The following is an 8,495-nucleotide window of genomic DNA, read 5'->3' as shown; positions in this document are numbered from 1 at the left end:
TGAGGTGTTGATTTGAGCAGTTCTTTAAGGGCAAGCTTTGTTGCAAGATTCATGATTTGTTGAGTGTGCCGATTATATATTTCCTAGGTTTGTTTGCTCGGTGCTATCTCTAGATGAATGTCTGATTAAAATTAACTATTTTGTATATGTTTTCGGTGCCTGGAGAAAGTGATCTTGTGGGGTCGTTTGTGTTTGGCAAAGGACGAATTCAGATACCATCGTCAGCATGTTTATTTTATTCTGTTATCTGGGATGAATGATTTACGAAGGTAGGTTAATGTGATTTGATCGACTAACGTCGGAAATATATCAAGTGGAAGGAACAGTTTTCATCTCGGTCCGCACTTTTGTTACAAAATAAACACATACCGCTTGAAAAGATGATAATTCGGACCAAGTGCAGAGCTGTCAATTGTTTCTAGGGATAGCAATCGAAAGATTGGCGAGTGGAGGAAATAAGACAAACAGGAACAACATTTTGTATACATCGCAACATTGTTTCAAAAACTCTCGTGAAGGAACAACTACTCCACGAGACTGGAAAGGCCGTGGCTTCCATGTTACACAAGCGAAGCCGGAAAATCTCTTTCAGCTTTCTCTGCAGTAATCTGTTTATTTTGTCTTCGCTATCAGCTTGAATCGACAGTCGCAATAGTTATGTCATGACCGACGGCGACATTTGTCAAAAGTACCAAGATATTGGCTCCACCTAGCTAGCTAGGCTATTGACATTTTCCCTTTTTCCTAGGAGCGACAAGATAATGACTCGATTGTCTACAGCGGTGTGTTCTTTAAATTAACAGAATAACCATACAAACTGATATGGCGATGCGGGAAAAGAGTAAACAATGGCCATTGTCTTGTTTCACTTACACAAAGGAAGAACCATGCTTACCAGGTAAGTTGATATGAAGTTTTACATAATCCACTCTTAGGGCTGTTTAATTGGCCTTTTATTTAAACTTATTATAGGTGGATTGCTATAGCTTCTGTCACAGCCCCTTCCCCCCCCCACCCCCCATCTCCAATTGTATTATGTTTTCCAATCTACTTGAGGAGTACCACCCAAGTTAACTCCCAGGAGTGATTAACAGGTAATTCTCCTTACAACATACATATGTTATCAAACAAACAGGTAATAATAATACGTAAACTTATCGGGTAGAAGTTGTTATTTTGAATTGATACCAAATTCTCCAAACTAATTTACAAGCAAATGTGTAGCCACCAGAGGGGAGAATTATCAATCAGATCTTGGGAGTTAAAGGGTTAAAAAAAAACTATGAACACCTGAAAAATGCTTGAAATGTTTATTGAATTCTGACCAATCACATAGGAGATCAGGACATGTCAGCAAACCATAAAACTGCAAATCAATGAATGTGACTGCATACCGTGAAGATTTCTCACACCTGGTTGACTCGTCTCCCCATCCAGAAATATTTTCAGAAGTTACGGTTTTCTTACTCTTACTGTAAATATATTTTCTGTAGAGAGGTGTGGGGCTTGAAATTTTAAAGTTAACAGAAGGTGACTTTATCAAGCATGCTGTAGCAGTTATAACATGGTAGCCTCATTGAATTATGTTTAAATTATTATAATGATGACTTGTGCTATGAATGTTATTTTAGGTTTGCTGGACTTCTCTCCAGAAGAAATTCGCCTTGAGGCATACAATGCAAATGCTGAAGGGAAGGCTGATAGCTATGTAAGATGATAATCCTTTACACTTAATCCTTTACTCCTTAACCCTTTACACCCTAACATCAGTATGCATATTCTCCATACTGTTCTCTATACATTTCCTATGGTGTTGACAAGGAGATTTTGTTTGACAAGTAAGAGCTTTGTTCGGCAATCAGTTCCTTGATTGTCGTAAATTTTTTATTCAGAGGTGATACTGTAAGGAGAATTTAGATGCTAGTCACTCTTAGGGGTTAGGGGTGTGCTGTATTCGATTTACGTTTACATTAATTCAGCCTCGCTTCCGTTCATGATTCGATGCATGATCACTTCCGGTAATGGCGACGACACATGTTAGAAGTTATTAAAAGTTCTGTGTTGAAATCAAAGAATATATCTCCGTTTCTCGTGCCATCCGAACACCACATGGTGTCAGAAGTGAACAAGAAGATATAAACTGTGTCCAGAACGGATATTTAGCGATCAGTGATCAGGAATTACGCGGAAATATGGCTACGAATCTTCCACCACCGAAAGCTCTTTGTCTATCGGGAAATGCAAGTGAGAATTTCAAGTTGTTCAAGCAGCAGTACGAATTATATGTGAACGCCATTGGATTATCTACTGCCAGTAAGGAAAGGAGAAGTGCTATACTGCTAAATCTCGCAGGTGAGGAGGCGCTGAAAATCTACAATGGCTTCACATGGGCTCCAGCGGTAGGTGACCCCGAAGGGGAGGAACATGTACCAGCAGAGGACAAACTGGATCCGGAATTAATTCTGGAGAAATTCCAGAGGTTCTGCACGCCGAAAACAAATGTTACTTATGAACGTTACAAGTTTCACAGGTATACGCAATCAGAAGGTGAGAGTTTCGATAATTTCTTATCACAAATTAACACTCTCGTGTCTACGTGTGCCTACGGTGAACTAAAGGACGATTTTGTCAGAGATAAGATCGTATTGGGTATAAATAGTGATAAGGTCAGAGCACGGCTGTTGAGAGATGGTGAACTGACTTTAGAAAAAGCGATAAATGAGTGTAGAGCAGAAGAATGTTCTGGAAGGTGGGCTCAGGATATAAAAGGAGAGACTTCTAAAGTGCAGGCAGTTCAACATAGGCGGAAAGGAGGCCCTCGTGACAAGGGACCACGTAGTAACGGGCAGCAAATAAGTGCATCAAATTGCTCCCAGGCGTCGAATAGCCGGTCATGCCGGTGGTGTGGAAAGGAGGTGCACCCCAGAGAAAGATGCCCTGCAAAAGACAGTAAATGTAACAAGTGCAAACGCCCAGGACATTGGGGCAAGGTCTGCAGGAGTAGTAAAGGAAAAGGGTCTGTACAAGAGGTAGCAGAAGTGCAGTCTGACTCAGATGAGTACTACTTCTTAGGAAGCATCAGTGATGAAAGTTACTCTATTGAGAGTATCAACAACAGGAAATGTAGGAGTGCATGGTTTACGGAAGTCCAGGTGTCAGGTCAGAGCCTGAAATTTGCTGTTGATACTGGAGCAGATGTGACAGTCATTTCCAAAGCTGTGTATGATACACAGTTTTCACACTTCATTTTGCAGAAGCCTGACAGGCCTCTTAGTGGCCCAGATCAAAGCAACCTTTCAACTCTTGGATTCTTTACTGCAGAACTAAAGAAAGGTGATCAGACAATCACAGAGGATATATATGTGTTCCCCAAAGGCTCTCTATTGCTAGGTAGAGACGCTTGTGCAGATCTAGGTGTCGTTAAGTTCATTGGAAAAGTTACGTCAGATCCTATCCAGTCAGCGGAGTTCGGATCAATGTTCAAAGGCTTAGGAAAGCTAGAAGGAGAATATAAGATTAAGATCGAGCAAAACGCAGAGCCATACAGTGTGATGACTCCCAGGAGGATATCTATTCGACTACTTCCTCTAGCCAAAGCTGAACTTGACAAGCTTATCGAGCTAGATGTTATAGAACGGTGCACAGAACCATCGGAATGGTGTTCTCCTATGGTCGTGGTGCCTAAAGGAAATGGCAAAGTGAGGATCTGTGTGGATCTCACGAAGCTTAACGAAGTAGTGAAGAGAGAAAGAATCATGCTCCCCACAGTGGATTATACAATTGCTCTGATGGGAGGTGCTAAGGTTTTCTCTAAACTGGATGCCAATGCGGGCTTCCACCAAATCTGCTTGGATGAAGATTCAAGGAAACTGACCACGTTCATCTCACCATTTGGTCGATTTCGATATAAGCGAATTCCCTTCGGTATCAAATCTGGCCCTGAGAAGTTTCAGAGTGAGATCTACCGAATACTAGGTGGTCAACAAGGTGTGGTATGTCTCATGGATGACATTGTCGTGTTCGGAAAGAACCAGGAGGAACATGACGAGAGACTCGTACAGACATTAACACGGCTGAAAGCAGCAGGTGTCACCTTGAATAAGGATAAGTGCCAATTCAGCAAAAGCCAGATTGACTTTCTAGGTCATCGGATCGGAGTTAATGGTGTGGAAAGCTCTCCAGAGAAGGTTATATTGAAAATGCGTGCTCCAGAGAATGTGAGTGAGGTAAGAGGTCTGATGGGTACAGTGAACCAGCTCATGAAGTTTGTACCCAACCTTGCTACTATGACACAACCTCTACGTGAACTCTTGAGCTCTCACAGTGCATGGTGCTGGGGTCCAGCACAGGAACAGGCTTTTAAAGAGATTAAACAATGCTTGACGAGCAGCCCAGTGTTGCAAATATATGATCCTTCACTAGAGACCAAGGTGTCAGCAGATGCGTCTTCATACGGACTTGGCGGAGTGCTTTTGCAAAAGCACGGTGACAGGTGGGCGCCAGTGGCGTATGCGTCCAAAAGCCTTCTGGATGTAGAGAAAAGGTACGCCCAGATTGAAAAGGAGGCCTTAGCTAGTACCTTCGCATGTGAACGATTCACAGATTACATTCTGGGAAAGGATATTATACTAGAGACTGATCATAAGCCTCTTGTACCACTGCTATCCACGAAGGAGTTGGATCAACTACCCGTACGTATTCAACGAATGAGAATGAGGCTCATGAGATACTCGTTCACACCTGTTCATGTGCCAGGAAAACTGTTGTACACTGCCGACACGCTATCCCGTTCTCCAACACCAGCCAAATCAGGTGATTCATTTCATGAGGAAGTGAACTTATATGCTCATCAAGTCATAGCTGGAATGCCTATCAGTGATAGCAAATTAGATGATATTATGATCCATCAACAGGAGGATGAAGCATGCAGGCAAATTATGAACTATGTAGCTGAAGGTTGGCCTGAAAAACATAATGTCAAGGGTTTAGTCAGCCCTTATTTTGCTCATAGAGCAGAGCTGACAGTGGTTAAAGGGCTGTTGATGATGGGACCTCGAGTCGTTATACCATCGTCTATGAAATTGGAAGTCCTGGATAAGATCCACGACGGTCACCAAGGGATTGTCAAGTGCAAGGCATTGGCCAGAAACACAGTGTGGTGGCCAAGCATGATGAAGAATATAGAGGAGTTAATTGAAAACTGTCGCAAGTGTCAGTCTAACAGGAAAAATCCTCCAGAACCTCTAGTTCCTACCATGCTCCCACAACGACCATGGCAATACATAGCCACTGATGTCTATGAACTCAATAAAAGACTGTATTTAGTAATGATTGATTACTACTCCAGATGGATAGAGGTAGCTAGTCTGAGTTCAACCGCCTCAGCAGAGGTCATAGACAGGATGAAACGTGCATTTTCCAGATTCGGAATTCCAGATCAAGTAAAATCTGACAATGCCAGCTACTATACATCAAGGGAATTTAAGATGTTCACTTTAGATTACGGGTTTCGACATGTCACTAGCAGCCCAGGTCATGCTTCAGGCAACGGTGAAGCAGAGAGAGCAGTGCAAACAGCTAAACGTCTCCTAGCTGGCTCTCAAGATCCTTATCTTGCTTTGCTACAGTATAGAGCGACACCATTGGCTAATGGTTATTCTCCAGTGAGCTAATGATGTCAAGGAGGCTAAAAACCAAAGTGCCGGTGGCCCCGTCTCAGCTGTCCCCAAACCTTGTGCAGAATCATGCCCTAAGTCAGTTTGAAGACAATCACAAAACCAAACAGAAGCTGCACTTTGACAGAAGGCATTCAGCGAGGCCTCTTGTTCCCTTAGAGAAGGGAGATGAAGTGATGGTACAAGACAGAGGACAGTCTGGAATAGTAGTGGAGAAGTGCACACCTCGTTCTTATAGCTACCCAGGATGCGACAATAGCTACCCAGGATGTGTTTCTTAACAAAATGACGATTACTTGAGGACATTTGATTGACGTTGTTTTGATTTTGAATTTCACGCTAGATAAGAAACAAGTATGTCTAAGTAGTTTCTCTTTTATTATCTTAAAGGGGGAGATGTGCTGTATTCGATTTACGTTTACATTAATTCAGCCTCGCTTCCGTTCATGATTCGATGTATGATCACTTCCGATAATGGCGACGACACATGTTAGAAGTTATTAAAAGTTCTGTGTTGAAATCAAAGAATATATCTCCGTTTCTCGTGCCATCCGAACACCACAAGGGGTTAAGATTCATAGCCCAGAATTTTAGGAAGAGATGTTTGTTCTGACATGGGGCTGACTTAACATTTTCCTCAGATATTTCAAACTCACTCTAATTATCCAATTTTTGGTTTTGTTTACAGCAACAAGGACTGAAAACTCTTATCACTGCTAATCAACAAAAGCGGTAGCAGTTAGGACGCATGTCAGTCTCACAGATTGTAAGCTCAAAAAATAAACCTTTTATACAGTATTCTTTCCTTGAACACATATAGCAACAAACAGTTTTGTCTATCTTTGAAAATAGTGATGAGAAAGTTGTGAATTATCCTCCATGCACTAACAGGGATGACTGATGTCGGTGTCATGAATGGGCCTTTCTAGTGTTCAATTACTGGATATTACAGATTGATAAATGCCCAGAGTTGCTTGTCACTACCATCATTTAAATGTGATCATATGTTGTGAGGACCATTCTGTAAACCACTTATGGTGATGTTGGTTCCCTCAGTAAAGATTGATTGAAAAAATACAGTCCTGATATCTGTGGAGACTCCCTAAGCCTATGTAGGTCATTGAATATTATAGTGATATGTTCTTTTTGAAACACTTGGACAATTTTGTTTTTTATTACCAGCAAGAAGAGATAAAGAAGCAGCGCAGCCATAAGGCAGCAGAGTCAATGGAAGCAGGATCATCAATGCTACAGACACAACCAGGGATAGGTTTTAATGGACATTGTTCATTTGGTCAGATGAGTAGTTTTGCAACTAATGGCCCTGTTTTTCAGTCGACTGGCTTCTCATCTCCAGCAGCTACATTGAACCAACAAAGTAACCTATTCAGCACAAGTAATTCTACCAATCAAGTAAGCCTGTTTGGACAGAGCAGTGTCCCAGCGATGACTGGAAATGTTTTTTAGAATACTTTAAGTGCCAGCAATCAGCAAACTGGAATGACCAGTTTTCCTTTAACTAACCAATCCGCGGCTATGTTTAGTACAAACTTAAACCAATCAGCCACTTCAAATACTGGCTTCTTTGGAGTAAAAACTGAATCAAAACCTGGAGTGTTTGGTTCTGTACCTTTATAGATAGTGATTGGGGTTTTTCCGAGTGAATCCCAAGTACAGAAAGACAATGGATCAAGCAGCTCAATGGTAGGTGTATCTGGTCATTTTTAACAGCAGCAAAAACAGAAGAGCCAAGCTGTTACTTTAATTTCACAAACTTGCCTAGGGCCTGACAATTTTTTCTCGTGGAGGGTGTTGGTGGGTAAGCTGAGCTGCTCCAGGGTCAGTTAGAACACAGGAAAGTCATTTAGTTCCAGTTTTGCGACTTTATTTTTTTCGTTTCTGAGCAATCGCCTCCTAATATACAATTCTACTTACATCAATTTTACCTCACTCTGATTGTACCTCTGATTGATCTATCTCTGATTCTCACACTTTGATTCTTACCGGCTGAATCTCACTCTTGTAATTCTTACTAACTACTATGTAAACTCTAAAGTACATGCTTATATATTTACTATCGGTAAGCATGAGTGGGAATGCTAGCTAACTGACCTTGAAGATTAAGCATTTGTTGTTAGATCACTAACCCAAACACTTTTACAAGAATCTCACAAATGAACAACAATGTACTGATTGCTTTCGCTCAACTGAATCAATATTTGACTGCGTAAGCCCAAAACAAGAACTTTAATTCGTGTGGGTCCAAAGCAAGGTCACTATAGAGACAAACTAAGCACGTCCACTGAAGGAAAATAGACAAAACAGTCGATTTGGAAACTCATCGCTAGAGCTTTAACCGAAATAACTTCGGACTTTTAATTCATACAGTAACTATATGCTAAATATTACCGAATGAGAAAATGATACTGAACTAACTAAGTACTTCATAACAGTCAAAACGGTTTCCTCTTGAAAACTCTAAAAATAGCCCATTTCTTGTGAAGCGTAAATCGGTTGGAACGCATGCACGCATACAATAGGTTTGGTGAACAGAATAGCATTCACTCGATAGTTTGAGACAGTATCCTTCGCCTTTGATTGAAATCTTCCTTGGAAATTAGATTACAGATCTATCGATGAGAGTCTGCAGAGCAGAATCGTGGTAAATATAGATAGAACAGAAACGAGAATGTAATCAGAGAAATTCCATTGAAATTATTTGTACTGAATTGAAGAGGAAGGCATTGTTCAGTTAAAAGGATCACGTTTCACTGAAAGAAAGTTTAATTAAGAAAACTACTTGGATTAATTGGATTTCTT

At 41.1% G+C, this 8,495-nt stretch overlaps 1 long non-coding RNA gene across 1 annotated transcript; it reads left to right on the top strand.

Annotated features, from left to right (window-relative positions):
• The first annotated feature begins 482 nt into the window (after positions 1–482).
• Positions 483–7,287, top strand: LOC131771218 (uncharacterized). Its single transcript, XR_010716750.1, has 4 exons — positions 483–898; positions 1,632–1,708; positions 6,364–6,441; positions 6,858–7,287. It is a non-coding gene; the product is annotated as an uncharacterized lncRNA (long non-coding RNA).
• The last annotated feature ends 1,208 nt before the right edge of the window (positions 7,288–8,495 follow it).

Source organism: Pocillopora verrucosa, chromosome 2 (assembly GCF_036669915.1).
Source record: "Pocillopora verrucosa isolate sample1 chromosome 2, ASM3666991v2, whole genome shotgun sequence".
Taxonomy (NCBI): Eukaryota; Metazoa; Cnidaria; class Anthozoa; order Scleractinia; family Pocilloporidae; genus Pocillopora; species Pocillopora verrucosa.
This window is presented reverse-complemented; position numbering and strand designations above follow the sequence as displayed.